This window comes from Ranitomeya imitator, chromosome 3 (assembly GCF_032444005.1).
Source record: "Ranitomeya imitator isolate aRanImi1 chromosome 3, aRanImi1.pri, whole genome shotgun sequence".
NCBI lineage: Eukaryota > Metazoa > Chordata > Amphibia > Anura > Dendrobatidae > Ranitomeya > Ranitomeya imitator.
Genome location: NC_091284.1, coordinates 485,442,238 through 485,468,070, shown reverse-complemented (window position 1 = coordinate 485,468,070; position 25,833 = coordinate 485,442,238). Strand labels below are relative to the sequence as shown.

Below are 25,833 nucleotides of genomic sequence, written 5' to 3'. Positions count from 1 at the left end.
ACGCGCCCATCCAACGTCCGCAGAAGACTTCCGATAAACACCGAGCCTGCTCTGGGGGGACAAAGACAGAAGGGCGTCCGCCTTCCGAGAGCCCTCACCTGGGTGAGGACCCAAGATGTGCCCTTCTGACAGTGATTACCTCCAGAGAACCAGGACCCCCCGTGGGAAGGGTCCTGCCAAGCTCGGGTCACCCAGATTCGCCTCTCTCACTCGGGTCACGCGCCCAGCCAACGTCCGCAGAAGACTTCCGATAAACACCGAGCCTGCTCTGGGGGGACAAAGACAGAAGGGCGTCCGCCTTCCGAGAGCCCTCACCTGGGTGAGGACTCAAGATGTGCCCTTCTGACAGTGATTACCTCCAGAGAACCAGGACCCCCGTGGGAAGGGTCCTGCCAAGCTCGGGTCGCCCAGATTCGCCTCTCTCACTCGGGTCACGCGCCCAGCCAACGTCCACAGAAGACTTCCGATAAACACCGAGCCTGCTCTGGGGGGACAAAGACAGAAGGGCGTCCGCCTTCCGAGAGCCCTCACCTGGGTGAGGACCCAAGATGTGCCCTTCTGACAGTGATTACCTCCAGAGAACCAGGACCCCCGTGGGAAGGGTCCTGCCAAGCTCGGGTCGCCCAGATTCGCCTCTCTCACTCGGGTCACGCGCCCAGCCAACGTCCACAGAAGACTTCCGATAAACACCGAGCCTGCTCTGGGGAGACAAAGACAGAAGGGCATTCGCCTTCCGAGAGCCCTCACCTGGGTGAGGACTCAAGATGTGCCCTTCTGACAGTGAAAACCTTCAGAGAACCAGGACCCCCGTGGGAAGGGTCCTGCCAAGCTCGGGTCACCCAGATTCGCCTCTCTCATTCGGGTCACGCGCCCAGCCAATGTCCACAGCGGATTTCCGACAAATTTTCACTGAAAATTCAACTTTGTGCCCATGAACCAGACACTTTACCCACACTTGGGTCTCTATCTTGGGGTACTTTACAACATATTGACGACCCATGAGGTTGAAGTAGGGAAAATGTGAGATTTTTTTTTTTTACAAAATCGGGATTGTCTCAAAATTTTTCTAAATGTCAAGGACCCTGCCTGCAATTCTTCCCCAGGATCCCTGGAAGTGTCCTTGACATAACACCTGAGATTTTTCCCTTTCTGAATGTATGACACAACAGGATTCGAACCCGAGACGCCAGCTCGGCAAGGCCGCAGCGCTAACAAGTGAGCCACCGTGCTTTGACTGGGATCGATGGATCCAGTTAGTACCCAATCCGTTACAGATATGACTGATCGACAGCCGTGTAGGTGCCACCCCCTGGGGCTGAGTCATCCCCCGTGATGCCGTATAGGCGATTATGGCAGGTGGATCCGGTCAGGTGCCACCCCTGGGGCTGAGTCATCCCCCGTGATGCCGTATAGGTGATTACAGCAGGTGGATCAGGTGAGGACCAGAATACGTGTGCACATACCGAAACCCTAACCCTACCCCTAACCCTACCCCTACCCCTAACCCTACCCCTAACCCTACCCCTAACCCTAACCCTAGTTCTTACCCCAACCTTAGTGGGAAAAAAAAAATATTATTTTTTTTTTATTGTCCCTACCTATGGGGGTGACAAAGGGGGGGGGGGCATTTACTATTTTTTTTATTTTGATCACTGAGATAGGTTATATCTCAGTGATCAAAACTCACTTTGGAACGAATCTGCCGGCCAGCAGATTCGGCGGGCGCACTGCACATGCGCCCGCCATTTTGGAAGATGGCGGCGCCCAGGAAAGAAGACGGACGGATCCTGGGAGGCCAGGTAAGTATAAGGGGGGGGAGATCAGGGCACGGGGGGGGCGTCGGAGCACGGGGGGGTGGATCGGAGCATGGGGGGGTGGATCGGAACACGGGGGGATGGATTGGAGCACGGGGTGGGGGATCGCTGTGCAGGGGGGTGGATCGGAGCACGGGGGGGGATCGCTGTGCGGGAGGGGATCGCTGTGCGGGGGGGGATCGGAGTGCGGGGGGGTTTGACTGGAGCACGGGGGGTGTGATTGGAGCACGGGGGGAGCGGACAGGAGGACGGGGGAGCGGAGCACAGGACGGAGGGGAGCGGACCACAGATCGGGGGGCTGGGGGGGCGATCGGTGGGGTGGGGTGGGGGCACATAAGTGTTTCCAGCCATGGCCGATGATATTGCAGCATCGGCCATGGCTGGATTGTAATATTTCACCAGTTTTTTAGGTGAAATATTACAAATCGCTCTGATTGGCAGTTTCACTTTCAACAGCCAATCAGAGCGATCGTAGCCACGGGGGGTGAAGCCACCCCCCCTGGGCTAAACTACCACTCCCCCTGTCCCTGCAGGCCGGGTGAAATTGGAGTTAACCCTTTCACCCGGCCTGCAGGGACGCGATCATTCTGTGACACAGCATATGCGTCACAGGTCGGATTGGCACCGACTTTCATGACGCATACGCTGTGTCACAGGTCGGGAAGGGGTTAAAGGCATAAAGATTAAAAAATTGAAAATTGTGAAATTTTAAAAAGTTTTGCAAAATTTCCAATGTTTTCAGAAATAAATGCAAGTCATATTGAACAAATGTTACCACTATCGTGAAGTAAAATATGTAACTAAAAAACGGTCTCAGAATCAGTGGGGTACGTTGAAGCGTTGCAGAGTTAAAGACTCATAATATGACATTGTCAGAGTTGTAAAAATTGGCCCCGTCACAAAGACAAAAACAGGCAGTGGCACGAAAGGGTTAAATGTTGTCTTATATACAAGTCAGTATACAGGAAAAAATGTTTCTTAACATTTTTTTCCTGTAAACTCCAATCTATTTTCGATTTGAATGTTTTATTGACAGTCCTTAAGTGGAGTAAAAGTTTGACACCATTGTTCTCAGCAGCTATCTGAGAGTCAAAGATGCTTCCTGAAAAATGCTAGTATTTCCCATTAACTCCCATTATCTTCATTATTCGAAATGAGCATCCGAGCATTAGGAATTGATCGGTTCAAATAACGAGCATCTGAGTACTTCAGTGCTCGCTCATCCCTAATAAAAAAACCTATTATAATTTTAAAGTACATATTTTGCCAGGTACATTGCCATATAATCTAAGGATCACCAGCTATTATTTGAAAAGGGCATAGACAGAGACTTTTAACCATGGTGTTTAAGAAAATACTAAATTAAATGTTAAATATTCAGAGGCTCTAAAGGCCAGGTCAAGATGTGAGAAGCAGAATGCCCTTCTTTTTAATACTACTATTCATATAAGACTCCATAAAGCTGAAACAAGGCCAGGATTTTGCAGAAAGGATTTACAGGAAAACAATAGTGTGTTAGCCAGTAAAATCTATCTGATGTTAAATAATGAAACAACGCTCAACTGTTTGTGTTCCTATAAGTTTAAATACTTACCAATAGATATCTTCCCTTTTCTCATTGTCCGTCCACTCCTCCTCAGCCTGATGTTACCGCTCTGCTGCTTTGTGGCTACTGAGTGGAGTAGTCGCTGCTTTCCCAGTGTAAGTCTATCAGCATCGGAACGATACTCCATTGGATCACATTGACAAAGTGACTTCCTGTCCACCTACAAACCCCGGTGTGATCCAGTTAGTCTAATTTCAGGTCAAGTGGACCAGAAGATGATTGGAATGATGCTGGAATCTGGGTAAGACAGCCATCATTATTATTTTAATACATTTGCACCACATGATAAATACAATTAGGAAGGATGCTGCAGTTGAAAGTCATTAATTCCAAACAAGAAATTTACATCTCATTGAAAAAAATTCAGATCTGACACAGATCGCATCAGAGACTTTCTTGATTTGTTATTTTCAATTACAGCTTTATTGTTCTAAAATAAGATGAGATCGAATGTAAATGCCAGCGAATATTCAGGAAATGATCATCTGAAATTCCTAATACATTGCTACATTGTCTTTGCCCCCTCAGCTTTGACAGATTGCAAATATAATATTTAACATTCTACATTTCTAGAAAAACAATTTAATTAGCAAACTGTTTTTCTCTACCAAACAAAAATTGAATCTACAGGAATAAAATGTACCATATTTTCCAGCGTATAAGACAACTTTTTAACCCCTGAAAATGTTCTCAAAAGTCGGAGGTTGTCTTACACGCCGGGTACGGCATGTGCGGAGCTCTGAGGTCGCTGCATGTGGTGCAGGGAGCGGTCCCGGATGGTTCCCAGGGTTTGGAAGAGAGCAGACTCTCCTTCAGGCCCTGGGATCCATATTCGTGTTAAAAAAAAAGAATCAAAATTAAAAATATGGATATACTTACCTTCTGACGGCCCCCGGAGTTCTCCCAGCTCTCCGCGATGCATGCGGCGGCTTCCGTTCCCAGGGATGCATTGTGCGCTGCCTTATTGCAACAAAACTGCAAGTAGGGACTTCCTCGCAGGGAGCTTTCACATGTGGTTCTTCCCTATCGCATACCGTTAGATCTTTGGGACCTTAATAGTCCTGGGAGTCTTACAGACTTTACTATCAGGGAAAGTCGCCCCTTTTTTCTCTGCGATGTCATCATCCTGACGACTCTTCGGAGCTAGCCTCTCTGTTCTTTCGGACTTTTTTCCCTTATTACCTTCAAGGCAAGGTTGTCCTCAGGCGATCCCCGTCCCTTGTTACCAAGGTGATATTGTATTCCCACTGTTATGAGGGCATCGTTCTTCCCTCATCTCTTTCGGCACCAGTCCACAAAACGGAATGGTTTTCCCATATTCTGGACGAAGTGAGTGCTCTAAGTAGGTACGTCTCGAGGATGGCATCCTTCCGAAGGTGGGAAACTTTATTTGGGCTTCCAGACGGTAAGAAGAAGGCTTCCTGATGGTTACAGGAAGGGTTTAGCCGTTTCATTGGCCATGTTAGCCTGGTGGATTCGTTACACCATCCAGGAGTTCTTCTGTGTTAGATGTCAGCCTATCTCCCTGACTATCGAGGTTTCATGGGTTGTAGGCACCAGGAGTCGGCAAAGCACGCCTGCAAGCTTGCGGGTTCGTCCAGTCCACATGCATTCTTGAAGCACTATAATTTCCAGACTTCCACAGATGTGAGTCGAGGCAGGCAGACTCTGCAGGCCACGGTGGCACACTTGTAAGTAACGGTTACACAGGGCCTGATCTGATGTTGCCCCCACCCAGGGACTGCTTTGGGTCATCCCAAAGGTCCTTCGCGGCGCGCAATGCATCTCTGGGAACGGAAGCCGCCACATGCATCGCAGAGAGCCGGGAAAACTCCGGGGGCATTCGGAAGGTAAGTATATCCATATTTTTAATTTGTATTCTTTTTTTTACACGAATATGGATCCCAGGGCCTGAAGGAGAGTTTCCTCTCCTCCAGACCCTGGGAACCATCTGGGACCGCTCCCTGCACGCGCTGTATAAGATGACACTCGGTGTATAAGATGACCCCCAAAAAGTTGGGTTTCATCTTATACGCCTAGTCATGTTATACTCCGAAAAATACGGTAATAAATGTTCACAATGGTACTTATGCTTCTTACACTGAACTAAAATATAAACACTTGTTTTTTCTCCCATTCTTCATGAGCTGAATTAAAAAATCTAAGACTTTTTCTATGTACAGAAAAGGCCTTTTTCTCTCAAATATTGTTCACATATTTATCTAAATCTGTGTTAGTAAGCACTTCTCCTTTGCCGAGATAATCCATCCACCTCACAGGTGTGGCATATCGAGATACTTTTATAAATAGAAGATTTCTCTTCTCGGCTCTGGAGGACCAGGTTGGTTTGAAGTGAAGATAGTTTGCTCAGTAGCTAATTTATTAGGACACTTAGATAAGAACAAAACAACGCGTTACAGCCCGCAATGGCCTTCATCAGGTATAATATGTGCTTTTTCTTAAACCCTTGTGATATCGAGATACTTACAGTATTAGACAACATGTTCATTACACAGGTGTGCCTTAGCCGGGCAATACGGTATATCTAAAGATCTAAGAAGTTGGAGAGGCCACTCCACTTGGGGCTCCCTGTCTCATATATTCTGGAGCTGTCCAAAAACAATTACTTTCTAGAATACTGTTAAAGATTTGGTAGCTTTTCTGTAATACATAAATGTCTCCCTTGATCAATTACTATAATTATATAATGTTCCACCATGAGGTATAGGTAAAAGGTCTTGGAAAACAGACCTCAGAAGTAGAGCTTTATTATGTACTAGCTGAAGAGCCCGGCGTTGCCTGGGCATAGTAAATATCTGTGGTTAGTTATAGCACCTCACGTCTCTTATTTTCCCATCATGCCTCTCATTTTCTCCCTTACACCTCTCATTTTCTCCTCACTCCTCTTATTTTCCCCCTCACTCCTCTCATTCACCCCTAACACTTGTCATTTCGACCTCACATCTGTCATTTTCCGATCACTCCACTATTTTCCCTCACTCCTCTCATTTTGCACTCACACCTTTTCATTTTCACCTCACACCCCTCATTTTCACCTCAGTATATACATGTTTGTCATCTCCCTTATATATAGTATACACCTGTATGTCTTCTCTTGTATATAGTATATACCTGTATGTTATCTCCCCTGTAAATAGTATATATCTGCTGTATGTCATCTCCTCCTGTATATTGTATATACCCATGTGTCATCTCCTCCTGTATATATTATATACCTGTATGTCATCTCCTCTGTATATACTATATACCTGTATGTCATCTCCTCCTATATACAGGTCCTTCTCAAAAAATTAGCATATAGTGTTAAATTTCATTATTTACCATAATGTAATGATTACAATTAAACTTTCATATATTATAGATTCATTATCCACCAACTGAAATTTGTCAGGTCTTTTATTGTTTTAATACTGATGATTTTGGCATACAACTCCTGATAACCCAAAAAACCTGTCTCAATAAATTAGCATATCAAGAAACGGTTCTCTAAACGACCTATTACCCTAATCTTCTGAATCAACTAATTAACTCTAAACACATGCAAAAGATACCTGAGGCTTTTCTAAACTCCCTGCCTGGTTCATTACTCAAAACCCCCATCATGGGTAAGACTAGCGACCTGACAGATGTCAAGAAGGCCATCATTGACACCCTCAAGCAAGAGGGTAAGACCCAGAAAGAAATTTCTCAACAAATAGGCTGTTCCCAGAGTGCTGTATCAAGGCACCTCAATGGTAAGTCTGTTGGAAGGAAACAATGTGGCAGAAAACGCTGTACAACGAGAAGAGGAGACCGGACCCTGAGGAAGATTGTGGAGAAGGACCGATTCCAGACCTTGGGGAACCTGAGGAAGCAGTGGACTGAGTCTGGTGTGGAAACATCCAGAGCCACCGTGCACAGGCGTGTGCAGGAAATGGGCTACAGGTGCCGCATTCCCCAGGTAAAGCCACTTTTGAGCTACAGAGAAGCAGCACTGGACTGTTGCTAAGTGGTCCCAAGTACTTTTTTCTGATGAAAGCAAATTTTGCATGTCATTCGGAAATCAAGGTGCCAGAGTCTGGAGGAAGACTGGGGAGAAGGAAATGCCAAAATGCCTGAAGTCCAGTGTCAAGTACCCACAGTCAGTGATGGTGTGGGGTGCCATGTCAGCTGCTGGTGTTGGTCCACTGTGTTTCATCAAGGGCAGGGTCAATGCAGCTAGCTATCAGGAGATTTTGGAGCACTTCATGCTTCCATCGGCTGAAATGCTTTATGGAGATGAAGATTTCATTTTTCAGCACGACCTGGCACCTGCTCACAGTGCCAAAACCACTGGTAAATGGTTTACTGACCATGGTATTACTGTGCTCAATTGGCCTGCCAACTCTCCTGACCTGAACCCCATAGAGAATCTGTGGGATATTGTGAAGAGAAAGTTGAGAGACGCAAGACCCAACACTCTGGATGAGCTTAAGGCTGCTATTGAAGCATCCTGGGCCTCCATAACATCTCAGCAGTGTCACAGGCTGATTGCCTCCATGCCACGCCGCATTGAAGCAGTCATTTCTGCCAAAGGATTCCCGACCAAGTATTGAGTGCATAAATGAACATTATTATTTGTTGGTTTTTTTGTTTGTTATTAAAAAACACTTTTATTTGATTGGATGGGTGAAATATGCTAATTTATTGAGACAGGTTTTTTGGGTTATCAGGAGTTGTATGCCAAAATCATCAGTATTAAAACAATAAAAGACCTGACAAATTTCAGTTGGTGGATAATGAATCTATAATATATGAAAGTTTAATTGTAATCATTACATTATGGTAAATAATGAAATTTAACACTATATGCTAATTTTTTGAGAAGGACCTGTATAGTACATACTTGTATGTCATCTCCTGTATATAGTATATACCTGTATGTCATCTTCCCTGTATATAGTATATACCTGCTGTATGTTATCTCCTCCTCTATATATCTGTGTGTCATCTCCTCTTTTATATGGCATATACCTGTAAGTCATCTCCTCCTGTATATAGTATATACGTGTGTCATCTCCTCCTGTATATAGTATGTACCTGTAAGTCATCTCCTCCTGTATATAGTATATACCTGTGTGTCATCTCCACTGTATATAGTATATACCTGTGTCATCGCCCCTGTATATAGTATGTACCTGTATGTCATCTCCCCTGTATATAGTATATACCAAGTTGTCATCTCCTCCTGTATACAGTATATACCTGTATGTCATCTCCTCCTGTATATAGTATATACCTGTGTGTCATGTCCTCCTGTATATAGTATATACCTGTATGTCATCTCCTCCTGTATATAGTTTATACCTGTGTGTCATCTCCCCTGTATATAGTATATATGTGTGTGTCATCTCCTCCTGTATATAGTATATACCTGTGTGTCATCTCCTGCTGTATATAGTATATACCTGTGTGTCATCTACTCCTGTATATAGTATATACGTGTGTCATCTCCTGTATATAGTATATACCTGTGTGTCATCTCCTCCTGTATATTGTATATACCTGTGTGTCATCTGCTCCTGTATATAGTATATACCTGTGTGTCATCTGCTCCAGTATATAGTATATACCTGTGTGTCATCTCTCCTGTATATATTATCTACCTGTGTGACATCTCCTCCTGTATATAGTATATATCTGTGTGTCATCTCCTCCTGTATTAGATCTCATTCACACGTTATTTGGTCAGTATTTTTACCTCAGTATTTGTAAGCTAAATTGGCAGCCTGATAAATCCCCAGCCAACAGGAAGCTCTCCCCCCTGGCAGTATATATTAGCTCACACATACACATAATAGACAGGTCATGTGACTGACAGCTGCCGTATTTCCTATATGGTACATTTGTTGCTCTTGTAGTTTGTCTGCTTATTAATCAGATTTTTATTTTTTGAAGGATAGTACCAGACTTGTGTGTGTTTTAGGACGAGTTTCATGTGTCAAGTTGTGTGTGTTGAGTTGCATGTGGCGACATGCATCTACCGACTTTTGTGAGATGAGTTTTGTGTGGCGACATGCGTGTAGCAACTTTTTGTGTGTCGAGTTGCATGTGACAGGTTAGTGTAGCAAAATGTGTGCAGCAAGTTTTGCGCATGGCGAATTTTGCGCATGGCGAGTTTTATGTGTGGTGCGTTTTGAGTATGTGCAAGTTTTGTGTGAGGCAACTTTTGCATGTGTTGCAACTTTTGTGCATGTGGCAATTTTTCCGCGTGTGCAAGTTTTGTGTGTGGCCAGTTTTCCATGATGTGAGTTTTGCACGTGTGGCGAGTTTTGCATGAGCCTAGTTTTGCATGTGGCGAGTTTTGCGCGGCGACTTTTGTGTTTCGACTTTTATGTGGCGAGGTTGGTTTATGTGTGGTGAAATGTGTGCTGAGGGTGGTATATGTGTTTAAGCACGTGGTAGTTTGTGGCGCCTTTTGTGTGTGTGTTCATATCCCCGTGTGTGGTGAGTATCCCATGTCGGGGCCCCACCCTAGCAACTGTACGGTATATACTCTTTGGCGCCATCGCCCTCACTCTTTAAGTCCCCCTTGTTCACATCTGGCAGCTGTCAATTTGCCTCCAACACTTTTCCTTTCACTTTTTCCCCATTATGTAGATAGGGGCAAAAATGTTTGGTGAATTGGAACGCGCGGGGTTAAAATTTCGCCTCACAACATAGCCTATGATGCTCTCAGGGTCCAGACGTGTGACTGTGCAAAATTTCGTGGCTGTAGCTGCGACGCCTCCAACACTTTTCCTTTCACTTTTTCCCCATTATGTAGATAGGGGCAAAATTGTTTGGTGAATTGGAACGCGCGGGGTTAAAATTTCGCCTCACAACATAGCCTATGATGCTCTTGGGGTCCAGACGTGTGACTGTGCAAAATTTTGTGGCTGTAGCTGCGACGCCTCCAACACTTTTCCTTTCACTTTTTCCCCATTATGTAGATAGGGGCAAAATTGTTTGGTGAATTGGAACATGCGAGGTTAAAATTTCGCCTCACAACATAGCCTATGACGCTCTTGGGGTCCAGACGTGTGAGGGTGCAAAATTTTGTGGCTGTAGCTGCGACGGTGCAGATGCCAATCCCAGACATACACACATACATACATACATACACACATACACACATTCAGCTTTATATATTAGACTAGCTGAAGAGCCCGGCGTTGCCTGGGCATAGTAAATATCTGTGGTTAGTTATAGCACCTCACTTCTCTTATTTTCCCATCACGCCTCTCATTTTTCCCCTCACATCTCTCATTTTCCCCCTCACTCCTCTTATTTTCCCCCTCACTCCTCTCATTCTCCCCTCACTCCTCTCATTGCCCCCTAACACTTGTCATTTCGACCTCACATCTGTCATTTTCCGATCACTCCACTATTTTCCCTCACTCCTCTCACTTTGCACTCACACCTTTTCATTTTCACCTCACACCCCTCATTTTCACCTCACACCTCTCATTTTCCCCTCAGTATATACATGTTTGTCATCTCCCTTATATATAGTATACACCTGTATGTCATCTCCTCCTGTATATAGTATGTACCTGTATGTCATCTCCTCCTGTATACAGTATGTACCTGTATGTCATCTCCTCCTGTATAGAATACATACCTGTGTGTCATCTCCTCCTGTTTATAGTATATACCTTTGTGTCATCTGCTCCTGTATATAGTATATATCTGTGTGTCATCTCCTCCTGTATATAGTATATACGTGTGTCATCTCCCCTGTATATAGTATGTAACTGTATGTCATCTCCCCTGTATATTGTAACAACCAGTGTGTCATTTCCTCCTGTATATAGTATATACCTGTGTGTCATCTCCCCTGTATATAGTATATATGTGTGTGTCATCTCCTCCGGTATATAGTATATACCTGTATGTCATCTCCTCCTGTATATAGTATATACCTGTGTGTCATCTCCCCTGTATATAGTATATATGTGTGTGTCATCTCACCTGTATATAGTATATACCTGTGTGTCATCTTCTCCTGTATATAGTATACATCGATGTGTCATCTCCTCCTGTATTAGACCGCGTTCACATGTTATTTGCTCAGTATTTTTACCTCAGTATTTGTAAGCTAAATTGGCAGCCTGATAAATCCCCAGCCAACAGGAAGCCCTCCCCCTGGCAGTATATATTAGCTCACACATACACATAATAGACAGGTCATGTGACTGACAGCTGCCGTATTTCCTATATGGTACATTTGTTGCTCTTGTAGTTTGTCTGCTTATTAATCAGATTTTTATTTTTTGAAGGATAGTACCAGACTTGTGTGTGTTTTAGGACGAGTTTCATGTGTCAAGTTGTGTGTGTTGAGTTGCATGTGGCGACATGCATCTACCGACTTTTGTGAGATGAGTTTTGTGTGGCGACATGCGTGTAGCAACTTTTTGTGTGTCGAGTTGCATGTGACAGGTTAGTGTAGCAAAATGTGTGCAGCAAGTTTTGCGCATGGCGAATTTTGCGCATGGCGAGTTTTATGTGTGGTGCGTTTTGAGTATGTGCAAGTTTTGTGTGAGGCAACTTTTGCATGTGTTGCAACTTTTGTGCATGTGGCAATTTTTCCGCGTGTGCAAGTTTTGTGTGTGGCCAGTTTTCCATGATGTGAGTTTTGCACGTGTGGCGAGTTTTGCATGAGCCTAGTTTTGCATGTGGCGAGTTTTGCGCGGCGACTTTTGTGTTTCGACTTTTATGTGGCGAGGTTGGTTTATGTGTGGTGAAATGTGTGCTGAGGGTGGTATATGTGTTTAAGCACGTGGTAGTTTGTGGCGCCTTTTGTGTGTGTGTTCATATCCCCGTGTGTGGTGAGTATCCCATGTCGGGGCCCCACCCTAGCAACTGTACGGTATATACTCTTTGGCGCCATCGCCCTCACTCTTTAAGTCCCCCTTGTTCACATCTGGCAGCTGTCAATTTGCCTCCAACACTTTTCCTTTCACTTTTTCCCCATTATGTAGATAGGGGCAAAAATGTTTGGTGAATTGGAACGCGCGGGGTTAAAATTTCGCCTCACAACATAGCCTATGATGCTCTCAGGGTCCAGACGTGTGACTGTGCAAAATTTCGTGGCTGTAGCTGCGACGCCTCCAACACTTTTCCTTTCACTTTTTCCCCATTATGTAGATAGGGGCAAAATTGTTTGGTGAATTGGAACGCGCGGGGTTAAAATTTCGCCTCACAACATAGCCTATGATGCTCTTGGGGTCCAGACGTGTGACTGTGCAAAATTTTGTGGCTGTAGCTGCGACGCCTCCAACACTTTTCCTTTCACTTTTTCCCCATTATGTAGATAGGGGCAAAATTGTTTGGTGAATTGGAACATGCGAGGTTAAAATTTCGCCTCACAACATAGCCTATGACGCTCTTGGGGTCCAGACGTGTGAGGGTGCAAAATTTTGTGGCTGTAGCTGCGACGGTGCAGATGCCAATCCCAGACATACACACATACATACATACATACACACATACACACATTCAGCTTTATATATTAGACTAGCTGAAGAGCCCGGCGTTGCCTGGGCATAGTAAATATCTGTGGTTAGTTATAGCACCTCACTTCTCTTATTTTCCCATCACGCCTCTCATTTTTCCCCTCACATCTCTCATTTTCCCCCTCACTCCTCTTATTTTCCCCCTCACTCCTCTCATTCTCCCCTCACTCCTCTCATTGCCCCCTAACACTTGTCATTTCGACCTCACATCTGTCATTTTCCGATCACTCCACTATTTTCCCTCACTCCTCTCACTTTGCACTCACACCTTTTCATTTTCACCTCACACCCCTCATTTTCACCTCACACCTCTCATTTTCCCCTCAGTATATACATGTTTGTCATCTCCCTTATATATAGTATACACCTGTATGTCATCTCCTCCTGTATATAGTATGTACCTGTATGTCATCTCCTCCTGTATACAGTATGTACCTGTATGTCATCTCCTCCTGTATAGAATACATACCTGTGTGTCATCTCCTCCTGTTTATAGTATATACCTTTGTGTCATCTGCTCCTGTATATAGTATATATCTGTGTGTCATCTCCTCCTGTATATAGTATATACGTGTGTCATCTCCCCTGTATATAGTATGTAACTGTATGTCATCTCCCCTGTATATTGTAACAACCAGTGTGTCATTTCCTCCTGTATATAGTATATACCTGTGTGTCATCTCCCCTGTATATAGTATATATGTGTGTGTCATCTCCTCCGGTATATAGTATATACCTGTATGTCATCTCCTCCTGTATATAGTATATACCTGTGTGTCATCTCCCCTGTATATAGTATATATGTGTGTGTCATCTCACCTGTATATAGTATATACCTGTGTGTCATCTTCTCCTGTATATAGTATACATCGATGTGTCATCTCCTCCTGTATTAGACCGCGTTCACATGTTATTTGCTCAGTATTTTTACCTCAGTATTTGTAAGCTAAATTGGCAGCCTGATAAATCCCCAGCCAACAGGAAGCCCTCCCCCTGGCAGTATATATTAGCTCACACATACACATAATAGACAGGTCATGCGACTGACAGCTGCCGTATTTCCTATATGGTACATTTGTTGCTTTTGTAGTTTGTCTGCTTATTAATCAGATTTTTATTTGACATAGCCTATGACGCTCTCGGGGTCCAGACATGTGACTGTGCAAAATTTTGTGGCTGTAGCTGCGACGGTGTAGATGCCAATCCCGGACATACATACATACACACACACACACACACACACACACACATACACACACATTCAGCTTTATATATTAGATATGTGATAGATGGACAGATTTTTTTTACATATTTCAAATCCCTGGGACTATTTTTGGGCCCATTACTTATCTCTATCGCATCCTCTTCCCTTCTTGTCTGTCTTGTTTTGCATAAATATTATTGATTAAACAATATTACTCTTTTTTTTGAGCGTTAATCTTTTCTATTGCTTTCTGTTTTGACTTTTAACTGACTAATACTGTATGCCTAGAATTAGCTTTGATTCTAGAGCAATAATTGAACGATTGTATTAATATATCATGCAATAATTGTTTAGATTAATTCTATGTTATTTCTATTTTACCTTTTCCTTTTAAAAGCCATATAAGAACACAGTTATAAAGAAAAGATTTTAGACAACATTTTCTGGTTGAACACATATATAATATAATACATTTGTATAATCTACAGTAGAAAAAATATATATCGGTACTTATCTGTCCTGGGGATACTCATGTATGAAGTCATTCTTATAGCCAGAGATTCTATGCAACATACAGTGGGGCAAAAAAGTATTTAGTCAGTCAGCAATAGTGCAAGTTCCACCACTTAAAAAGATGAGAGGCGTCTGTAATTTACATCATAGGTAGACCTCAACTATGGGAGACAAACTGAGAAAAAAAAATCCAGAAAATCACATTGTCTGTTTTTTTAACATTTTATTTGCATATTATGGTGGAAAATAAGTATTTGGTCAGAAACAAACAATCAAGATTTCTGGCTCTCACAGACCTGTAACTTCTTCTTTAAGAGTCTCCTCTTTCCTCCACTCATTACCTGTAGTAATGGCACATGTTTACACTTGTTATCAGTATAAAAAGACACCTGTGCACACCCTCAAACAGTCTGACTCCAAACTCCACTATGGTGAAGACCAAAGAGCTGTCAAAGGACACCAGTAACAAAATTGTAGCCCTGCACCAGGCTGGGAAGACTGAATCTGCAATAGCCAACCAGCTTGGGGTGAAGAAATCAACAGTGGGAGCAATAATTAGAAAATGGAAGACATACAAGACCACTGATAATCTCCCTCGATCTGGGGCTCCACGCAAAATCCCCCCCCCGTGGGGTCAGAATGATCACAAGAACGGTGAGCAAAAATCCCAGAACCACGCGGGGGGACCTAGTGAATGAACTGCAGAGAGCTGGGACCAATGTAACAAGGCCTACCATAAGTAACACGCTACGCCACCATGGACTCAGATCCTGCAGTGCCAGACGTGTCCCACTGCTTAAGCCAGTACATGTCAGGGCCCGTCTGAAGTTTGCTAGAGAGCATTTGGATGATCCAGAGGAGTTTTGGGAGAATGTCCTATGGTCTGATGAAACCAAACTGGAACTGTTTGGTAGAAACACAACTTGTCGTGTTTGGAGGAAAAAGAATAGTGAGTTGCATCCACCAAACACCATACCTACTGTAAAGCATGGTGGTGGAAACATCATGCTTTGGGGCTGTTTCTCTGCAAACGGGCCAGGATGACTGATCCGGGTACATGAAAGAATGAATGGGGCCATGTATCGTGAGATTTTGAGTGCAAACCTCCTTCCATCAGCAAGGGCATTGAAGATGAAACGTGGCTGGGTCTTTCAACATGACAATAATCCCAAGCACACCGCCAGGGCAACGAAGGAGTGGCTTCGTAAGAAGCATTTCAAGGTCCTGGAGTGGCCTAGCCAGTCTCCAGATCTCAACCCTATAGAAAACCTTTGGAGGGAGTTGAAAGTCCGTGTTGCCAAGCGAAAAGCAAAAACATCACTGCTCTAGAGGAGATCTGCATGGAGGAATGGGCCAACATACCAACAACAGTGTGTGGCAACCTTTTGAAGACTTACAGAAAACGTTTGACCTCTGTCATTGCCAACAAAGGATATATTACAAAGTATTGAGATGAAATTTTGTTTCTGACCAAATACTTATTTTCCACCATAATATGCAAATAAAATGTTAAAAAAACAGACAATGTGATTTTCTGGATTTTTTTTTCTCAGTTTGTCTCCTATAGTTGAGGTCTACCTATGATGTAAATTACAGACGCCTCTCATCTTTTTAAGTGGTGGAACTTGCACTATTGCTGACTGACTAAATACTTTTTTGCCCCACTGTAAGTGGTGCACAAACCTCTCAGAGAAAACAGCTTATGGGGAAATCTTATAAGGAATAGAGAAGGCACTGAACATATATAAAAAACTTTACTTCCATCTTTGTTATAAACAACATATGTGATTGCGGATGCTGGGTGGGAGCTGGAACCACTCATTCCACTGCAAGTGCAATCATGTATGTAATTTTTAATGAAGAAGGAATAAAAGATCCTTTTTAATACATGGTGAGTGCCCTCTCTATTTCTTCTATACGCTTTATTAAATTTTTGTTATTCCCAACATAATTACCCTTGCAAAACGGAAAGTAAGAATATTATTATTATAGCATTTTTTTTCATATCTTATATTGAAGGGGCTAAGGATAAAACAGTGTAAAGCCATAAAGCAAATGCATGAAATTCGATGAGAAAATAAGAGTAGAGCAAGGCTAGGTTCACATTAGCATTTCTGTGCGCAGCATATCATCTGTGTGCGCAAACGCATGCCAAAACGCATGCAAAGGCATGTTTACGTAGCGTTTTTATCTGCATCAGTTTACGCATTACGGCAAAAAAAAGCTGCGTGTGCATGCGTTTGAATGCATTTTTGCATGCGTTTGCATTTTTTATGAGCATGCGTTCGATATTTTCAGGAGGGCGTGTGTCAATGGGCGTGTCTCAAAACAGTTCTTGGACATGCGCAGTCCGAAGTACGCAAGCGCATCAAATGCATACGTACACATATCCTTGCGTACGCATGCATTTCCACATATAGTAATGCGTTGTTTTGACGCACTCATCCACATTCATCTGCATGCGGATGACTGCACATAATTGACACCTCAAAAAATGCGTCATGTTGCGTTCGCCGGACCCCACCGCACACTGGGAAACGATGCATGTGTAAGGGACACAGGGAGCTGTCCGTAAATATTACTTGTAATGTCTTTGTAAGTGTCCATGTTCTGCATTTCCATGCTATGTATGATTACTGTTATAGTTGTAGGGAAAGCGTAGTACCCTAGTTTGGCCACTATATTGGGGTGCAGAGTTATTCAGCTTGTAAATAGTTAAGTGGGAGGAGCTAATGGCAGTTAATCTGGGAAACATCTGGAAATTTGAATCAGTTTTGTGGGAGTGCCATGTCAGGGCAGTCAGCTCTGCAGAAGTCCAAGGGCCAGGAAGGCTACGAGAGAGAGAAGGAAGGCTTTGAAAGAGCCACTGACAGTGCAGTATAAGTGGGACTGCGGCTGTGGTGGTAGAAAAGAACTAAGCAGTACAGACAGGTCACTCACAATGTGGCGGCTTATTGCGTGGACGGTCATTCCAGAAACCGGGACAGAATGGTTGAAGGAGATTCCCACTAAAGTAAGATTGGACACAGAGGACGCTGGAGGACCGGTAAGCATGGTCCGTTATGGAAGCGGGCTTAGTAAATATGAAGGAAAGACAGAGAAAGAGGAGAAGCTGTGTAGTGCAGATCCTGATATAAATGCTGACAAGGAAGGAGAGGAGACAGGGACAGAGAAGGAACTGTGTATTGTAAAGCATGCTGTAAATGCTGAAAAGAACCATTATGTTATAAACACAAGAAAGGAAGGAGTACCAAACTACCCATAAATAAAATCTAATATTTATTAGTAACAAATATAAAAACATATAGCATCAAAGTACAAAATAATATAAATCAAAAAGTATACCATGGACAAACAAGTTAAAAAGTGAAGGACACAGACAAAAATCACCCAGGTTGCATAGTGTAAACAGGACAAGAGAAATATAGCATTATATACATTCCAACATCTAACACCGGTTACAGAGAAAGATCTAGGGTGAAAGCCGCATAGATCACTACAGTTGTGACCCAAAGCTGGGTATCCAGAACTCAGTGTGGTATGTACCAATATAAGCAATAGTGTCTCACCCAAATAGGTCCGTGCATGTGGTTGAACGCACGGCCCCCTGAGGAAGCCCACGCGAAACGTGCGTTGGGGCTGCGTTCAACCACGTGCACGGACCTATTTGGGTGAGACACTATTCCTTATATTGGTACATATCACCCTAGATCTTTCTCTGTAACCGGTGTTAGATGTTGGAATATACATAATGCTATGTTTCTCTGGTCCTGTTTACACAATGCAACCTGGTTGATTTTTGTCTGTGTCCTTCACTTTTTAACTTGTTTGTCCATGGTATACATTTTGAATTATATTATTTTGTACTTTGATGCTATATGTTTTTATATTTATTACTAATAAATATTAGATTTTATTTATGGGTAGTTTGGTACTCCTTCCTCTCTTGTGTTTATATCCTTTTTGGAGTATGTTTTGTGCCTGTTTTTGACAGTGCTGGTTTTTTATTAACCTTTCTGGGTATTTTATTCAAAGAACCATTATGTGCCTGTTTCAAGTAAAGTTCATTGTTCAAGCATTCAACGGCACTGTGTCTCTTTTTGTGTGAAATCGACTGAAGAGAGTCCCCTGCAGAAGAGAGGAGACTCTGAAGGAGTTGGACCTGGAGACACAGATAAACTTACTAAAGGAGCAGCAGGTATGCTGACTGGGAGTCGTGTAGTGTATGTGAGGGGAGGCCAGAATGTGATGAAGCAGAAGTTCTCAGCCATGATTACCACCCTGTCCGACCCTTACACATACGTATGCATCCGCATGCAAACTCATGCAAACGCATGTCCCTGCGTACACCATGTTAAAGATACAGTAGGTACACAAGATGCATGCGGATCTATGCGGATCAAACGCTGCACATAGATACACAAATGTGAATCCGGCCTAAATTTGCACCTATCTCTTCTTTTATGTTATATATCACTCTATATACCTCCACAATGGGTAATTAGGCTAGATTTTATGGAATTATCTATATTCATAAACGTATCTACATGCAGTCATAAAGAAAAATATCTAGGCCTTAGCAGGTCTTACAATGAAAGAAGTTGTTCACTACTTTAGCACTGATGACCTATACTTAGATAGACCATCATTTGATTGATAGGCCCGGGTCTGACACTTGGTACCCATGCCGATCAGCTGCTATCGGTGTCGGCAGCAGCGGCCAGCAGCCGGAAGAACTGACTTACTGGCTGGCGGCTGTCTTCTAATAGTGACCACCATAGGGTACTTCACATCTACCTCTGTTTGATTTCAATTGTAGGCGGATGTGTAGTACCAAGCCTTGGCCACTATTAGAAGATGGAGCAGCTCGCTAAGTGAGCAATTCCGACAGGCGGCTTCTGCTAAACCCGATAACAGCTGATCGGCGAAGGTTCCGGGTGTGGACCCAGGCCTATCAAACATTGATGGTCTATTCTAAGTATAAGCCATCAATGATAAAGTAGTGGACAATCTCATTAAGTAAATGCAATATAGAAGCATATAGCATAAAAAATGTAGCCATAGTTACAAACTAAGGTCTCAGTACTATTGCACTACAGGATGCAAACAACCCCATTGATAAAGGAACAGCCAATATAGGTGCAAAATAAGTATGAAACAAGTGACTGGTGCCCTATATAAGCCTTGTGCATTTCGATAACTAGGCAAACACCCCTCCAAGAAATGGTAAATGTGCGAGTTGTTGTTTCATCGGTATTTTCTACCCGTGCTGCTTCAGACTTTATAAAGGTGGACTGCTGCATTCTGCAGTGTATTGTGGCCTAATTTGACAACTACAGTTACCTTTTTTCTACAACCTCAGATGGGCAACAATGCTAGACAAAATATACCGTGTCATTATTTACTTAACAAATATCAGGCAATAAAGGCTGAAGCTGTATGTAAAAAACAAAGTACACCCTTTGAATCAATAGCTTGTAGAAACACCTTTAGCAGCAATAACTTGCAATAACATTTTTTTCATGACTCAGTCACTCAAAGTGCTCTGGAATAATTTTAGCCCACTCTACGTTACCACGTTACTTAACCCTTTAACGACTGCCGATATTCATTTTAATGGAGGCAGTTAAGGGTATTTATTCCTCAGTGCCACTTTTTAACTGAGAAATAAGGGTATAGCACCTCCCAGATTCGGAAAATTTCCAAGGTCTCGAACACTGGGAGTCTCGGACCATGGAGAACATGATCAGGGCAGGTTTTTATTGTTCCCTGCCACGTGATCGTCGTTCCCTTTCACAGTGATCAAAATAAACAAAAATGTAAATCAAACCCCCCTTTGTCATTCTTTTAGTTAGATAAAAATAATAAAATTTAAAAAAAAAATTCCATTCTTTGCAGTTAGGGTTGGGATTAGTGTTAGGGTTGGGGTAAGGGTTGTACTAGGGTTAGGGTTGTGTTAGGGTTGGGGTTATGTTAGGATTAAGAGTGTGTTGGGGTTGGGCTTGTGTTAGGGTTTGAATTGGGGTGTAGGGTGCAAGTGCTCGCTACTCGAGCTTGCATTAGGTGCTTGGATATGCACCGAGTATCCCAGATCCCCGCATTTTTTGGGGGTGTCTAACAGCCACAAAATATGCGGGGCAGAGACTCAAGCACGTCACTCCAGCACCCACAATACTCAGTGCATAACCAAGTGCCTGATGCAAACTGAAGTAACGAGAACTTGTGCTCAACACTAATGATGGCATATTCAATATGATGACCTAATGTTATCAAATTCTGTGATGTACCTGTGGGTTCAAAATGCTCACTATACCCCTGGATAAAATCCTTGAGAGGTGTGGTTCCCAAAATGGGGTCACTTGTTAGGGTTTTGCACTATTTAGGCACATCATGGGGTCTACAAATGCGACATGGTGTCCGCAATTGATTGCAGACAATTTTGAATACAAAGAGTCAAATGGTGCTCCCTCCATTCTGAGTCCTGCCACGCTCCCAAACAGTGGATTTCCCCAACATATGGGGTATTGCTGCACTCAAGAGAAATTGCACAACAAATTTAGTGGTCCATTTTCTCTTGATAACCTTGTGAAAATGAAAAAGTTTGGGTCTAAGGCAGCGGTTCTCAACCTGGGGGTCGCGACCCCGAGGGGGGTCGAATGACCAAAACACAGGGGTCGCCACCAGAGAGTCCTGTCCAGCCTCACTAGCCCTGTCCAGCCTCACTAGCGCTATTGCACACGGATCTACCGCTCGATCCGTTCCCCGCTCGTCTGCTCCTGTCTGACCAGCAGTTCTTGCTCTGCGCTCGTCTTCCTTCCCTGTCGCCTGGCAGCTGCCCCGGAAGTTGTCGCCGGGGCCGGTTCAGCTCCTGTAAAGTCACCGCCGGACACCGCGGGCCCCGTAGCGGGCGGCAGGAAGACTCCACGGCTCAGCGTTGGTAGAGTAGCAGGGCGTGAATGAAGCTCCTGGAGGAGAAGCCCAGGAAGGTGAGCGGAGCACCCGGCAGCCAGGACATTAGTCTCTGTTTTGATGAACCCATTCGCTGTGTGTGACCGCTGAGCCGGCCCTCGGCGTGCGATCTGGGGGCGGTGGTGGTCGGCAGCTGTGTTGTTGTGTCTGGCAGTCCTGGATGGTGCGGAGCCATGATGTCTGCCCTTATACCGGGGGCTCCTAGCAGGCAGCAACCTGTGGCCCTGAGCCCCTGTCCTCACATGACTCCGCGACATGGTCGCCCCCTCTACACATGGTCCAGGGTGGTACTGAAGGGGGTAAGGGTGCTGCTGGCCCTCCTGGAGCATTGGGGTCAGTTGTGTGCTGTCCGGGGTCTGATGAGACGTTCTGCACCGTCCGTCCGGCCCAAGCTGCCATTGCTCATACGTCCTATCAGGGGATATGGATGTTATAGGGGCGGCAGCGGTCAGGTTGGACCCCTCTCTAGCTGGTCACTTTTGCACCTTTGCTCCGTGCTAGCAGATGATCCCCATGGGGGGAGAGACGTCTGTGGACACTTATTAGATGGGGGTCGTCTCCATGTTGTACGTGCCATCCCGACAATGCCGCTCACATGCTGCACCCAGGGGTCCCGACCGTCCCCCGCTGGCTCAGGCTCAGGCAGATCGCACTCATCTATGCAAAAATCTGCCCAAGACTCATCACTGTTCTTCATCAGAGTTTGGGCTTTGTTCCCGCACGTTTTCTTGGATTAAAAAAATGGAGGTTTTTCATCCGAGCGCTGTTGGATCTTTTTTTTTTCACGGACCCATAGATTTGTATTGGAGAGTTTGATTTGAGAGTGGGAACATGTCGGTGACTCCGTGACCTGACCCGAGTATAAGCTGTGCCATATACAATGCTCTGCACCGTTGCCCCAGATAGATACTCCACATAAAGCTGTGCCATATATACAGTGCTCTGCACCGTTGCCCCATAGCTCTGCCATATAGTGCTCTGCACTGTTGCCCCATAGCTGTGCCATACAGTGCTCTGCACTGTTGCCCCATAGCTCTGCCATATAGTGCTCTGCACCATTGCCCCACAGCTGTGCCATATAGTGCTCTGCACCGTTGCCCCATAGCTCTGCCATATAGCGCTCTGCACCATTGCCCCATAGAATGCTCCACATAAATCTGTGCTGCTGCAATAAAAAAATAAAAAAACACATACTCACCTCTCTTGCTTGCAGCTCCTCGGCGCCATCTTCCCGGCGTCTCTCTGCACTGACTGATCAGGCAGAGGGCGGCGCGCACACTATATGCGTCATCGCGCCCTCTGACCTGCACAGTCAGCGTGGAGAGACGCCGGGAAGATGGAGCGGCGCCCGGCGTGTGGAACGAGGGAAGGTAAATATGACATACTTACCTGCTCCCGCCGTCCCGCTCCTTCCCCCGGACAGCTGATCTTCGGTGCCGCAGCCTCCTCGAGTATATACGGTAATTGTTTTTGTGATTATTTATTATGTTTGATTTGTAGCAATGAGAATACAATACATAATGCATATCAGATATTTACATTCCGAATCATAACTAATAAAATTACAGTTTTAAAGTAGCCACCAAAATTATTTTTTGGGTTGGGGGTCACCGCAACATGAGGAACTGTATTGCGGGTCACGGCATTAGAAAGGTTGAGAACCACTGGTCTAAGGTATATTTTTTGTGAAAAAAGGTAAATGCTAATTTTTTCCTTCCGTATTGCTTCAGTTCTCGTGAAGCACCAGAAGGGTTGAAGGGTTAATAAAACTATTGAATGTGGTTTTGGGCACCGTGATGGGTGCAGTTTTTAGAATGGTGTCACTTTTGGGCACATTTTACACTAGAGTACTTTGACATATAGATCATATAGTTCATGTTCAACTCAATGACTACAAGGTGCCAAAGTCTGGTGACTGCAAAACAAGACTAATCACAAACTTGGTAAGCCACTAAGTAAAAACACTGGAAACCAAAAAGGTACTTCCTAATATAAAATAATTTTTATTGATACAGTCATATAAAAAATAATTATAAAAAAGGTGCAAGATGATAAAAACACGGGACAATAACCCCATGGAATACCACTTAGCACTAGCTATTAAGAAATAGCACAGCCCCAATAGTAAATACACAAATAAATACCTTGAATGAAATCACAGATACAAAATGCAAGGAGTGTAAACGTATGAATGTTGTTATACTAAAAAAGGTGTACCCAATAAAGAAGCAGCTAAAATCAAGTATAAAATGATTATAACTAAGACATAAAACCTGTGCTAACATAGCCTGCATGCAATACCTATCATGTATAATCAACAGGGCATATCATGGACAGCTATTCACCAATAAATATAGCTGCTATAAAGTAGGTGAATTGACATTTAACAACAATCTAAATTTGCATAATCCCGCAATGCTAGTTGGTGCAAACATTACCAGTAATATGCACGTGAATATCCCGGGGGTCTAAAGGAACTTAGGGAATGGGATGATGTAGTTTACAAAATAGCAGATAAAGGTGGCAATATAGTCATGTGGCCTAACCATATGTATGAAATTCAGGCAAATGAATTGTTGAACAAGGAGAAGGAATACAAATTGCTTACCTTTAATCCCATGTCCAAATTCCAAATTGAGTGGATAAACATTTTAACTTCAGCCTATAAAAATGACATTATACCTAAGAAACTCTTGGAAATTCATCAAGAAGCCAGACAGGCTAGCGACTTTTTACTTAATTCCGAAAGTTCACAAAAATCCTTCTGAACCACCTGGAAGACCCATAGTTGCAGCCAATGAGGGTCTATTTGAAATCATCTGTGATGTTTTTTCTTAAAATCATTGTCACACAGTTGCCATCTTATATTAAACCCACCACTGCAGCACTGTGCCATCTTGAGAATATGAACAAGGATAATGGTGTGCACTCAGGTCAAGGACACGGAGGTGCTGGTAAAACAGACCGTGTGGTCAAGTCAATAGTAGAAGAAAAAATACCGCACACTCGAAACTGGTATGATGCAAAAGGTATATGCCAGATTTATTCACGAGAACAAGTCAACAATTGCCACTGTGATAATTCGTAGAGAGAAACCCGACGTTTCGACCCTCCCGGGTCTTATTCATGGGATTACTAGGAAAGCAAATAAACAGTATAAGTAACTGTATGTGACATAACATTATATGTAAAAGAAAACAAATAAGAACAAAAAAAGACAAAATAATAAACATACACCAAAATATAAAATATAATATGTACAATATATACAAGGCAACCAGAGGCGATGAAGGGAATACTGTCCGGAGCAGCGAAAAGTAGGCCTGTAGCTAAGAGGTAATTCTAGTACATCAGTTAACCACTGTTTAGGGGAAATATAATGTTTACCTTAGCTCTTTTGATACACAGACATAGGAGTGGCAGTGATAGAAGGCAAGACAATGGTCCTTTTAAGGCATAACCTGTCATTATAACAAAATATCAACATTACAAAGTGTATATGCATTCAGACAGCCTAAGTCCTGTATGAGTATGGGGGATGGGAGGGAAGAGAGTGTGTTCCAGACAAGTTTGGTGATGGAGATATTGCAATGGCTCCAGTAAAGTGTGAAGGAATAATAAAATGGGGTATAGAATCTAATGGGGTGTGTCCTCAGTGGTCCCGAGTACCCCTAGGGCAGCGTGTGTGGGATAAGTATGGCTGTGAAGAGAACTCCCAACAGGAGAAACCCCAGATGTATAAAGGAATATGTTATGGATACCTTATAGTGGGTCCAGTAATTGCTCCTGTGGTATAGGTAGAGGGGTCCTGTTTAGGGTGAGCCGCAGCATATAAAGAAGTCCTGCAGGTAATATGAGCTAAATGGATTATACTACCAAACGGCAAGTAGAGGGTATAGCCATAAGGAATGCCGCACATGTTTAGAGAAATGTATTTAGGGTACCTTATAATGGGTCCAGTGAATGCTCCTGTGGCATAAATAGAGGGATCCTGCTTAGGGTGGGCCGCAGCATGTGGAGCTGTCCTGCAGGTAACATGAGCATAATGGGTTATATTACCAGGTGGCAAGCAGAGGGGGGTGGAGGGTCCGTGTACCTGCTCTGTCCTGTGTCCGGGGGTCAGCAGCGCATCCCGCGCCCAGCTGTGTTGTCCTGGATTGGAGGTGGGGATATGCCTGTATGTCCACCTAA

The 25,833-nt window shown here is 43.8% G+C and overlaps 1 long non-coding RNA gene across 1 annotated transcript in view; it reads right to left on the bottom strand.

The window, feature by feature from the left end:
• LOC138672168 (uncharacterized) overlaps positions 1–24,771 on the bottom strand; it is a 209,129-nt gene extending 184,358 nt beyond the window's left edge. The window contains exons 1-2 of the long non-coding RNA XR_011319619.1: positions 24,251–24,771; positions 3,409–3,657 (exon numbers count right to left, since the gene is read on the bottom strand). This is a non-coding gene — a long non-coding RNA (uncharacterized lncRNA). The remainder of the gene's footprint in view (positions 1–3,408; positions 3,658–24,250) is intronic.
• Positions 24,772–25,833: the final 1,062 nt, after the last annotated feature.